The following is a 1,118-nucleotide window of genomic DNA, read 5'->3' on the forward strand; positions in this document are numbered from 1 at the left end:
GTATCAGAGCCTTAGTTATAGAGAACACCAGTTTTTCCTTAAAAACCACAAACTATAACCAAATATTTTCAAAACATTTTTCAAGAGAATTAAATTTATATATATATATATATATATACAAAGCGGGTCACATTATTATATGTCAATTAAACAAAGTCTGATCACCTATGTTTAATTTACATATAATAGAGAACTTAATCGGTTGTATAAAAAATATGCTCCAATTAGGAAATTGTTGTGAAAAGCAGGATTGTGTGTGTGTTTGCATAAATTTTGAATATCCACCGCCCTAGACAAACAAGAAGCGCTGGTTAGAGGGACCAGAGACGATGAATTAGAAATTCCTTATATTGCTAAGTGTCCATATTGAAACAGAAGCGCTGGTTAGAAGGACTAGAGGCGATGAATTAGAAATTTCTTATATTGCTAAGTGTCCATGTTGAACCAGAAGCGCTGGTTAGAAGGACCAAAGGCGATGGATTAGAAATTCCTTATATTGCTAAGTGTCCATGTTGAACCAGAAGCGCTGGTTAGAAGAACTAGAGGCGATGAATTGAAAATCCCTCATATCGCTGTGAATGAGGAACGAGAGGATCGATGGACGAGTCATCCATTATTTTTCTAAGTATGGATGTTGAACCAGTGGTCGACGAAATAGAATTCAATTGGTTTGCTAAGTATGTATGTGGAACCAGAGGACCGATGGACGAGAGATCCATTATTTTTTCAAAGTGTGGATGTTGAACCAGCGCTCGAAGAAATAGAACTCCATCGGTTTGCTAAGTATGTATGTGAACCAGAGGACCGATAGACGATAAATCCATTATTTTTCTAAATATGGATGTCGAACCAGCGGTCGATGAAATAAAATTCCATTGGTTTGCTAAGTATGTATGTGGAACAAGAGGACTGATGGACGAGAAATCCGTTATTTTTCTAAGTATGGATGTTGAACCATCGGTCGATGAAATAGAATTCCATTGGTTTGATATGTATGTATGTGGGACCAGAGGACCGATGGACGAGAAATCTGTTATTTTTGTAATTATGGATGTTGAACCAGCGGTCGATGAAATAGAATTCCATTGGTTTGCTAAGTATGTATGTGGAACCAGAGG

Source organism: Cynara cardunculus (assembly GCF_001531365.2).
Source record: "Cynara cardunculus var. scolymus isolate 2C chromosome LG 17, CcrdV1, whole genome shotgun sequence".
NCBI lineage: Eukaryota > Viridiplantae > Streptophyta > Magnoliopsida > Asterales > Asteraceae > Cynara > Cynara cardunculus.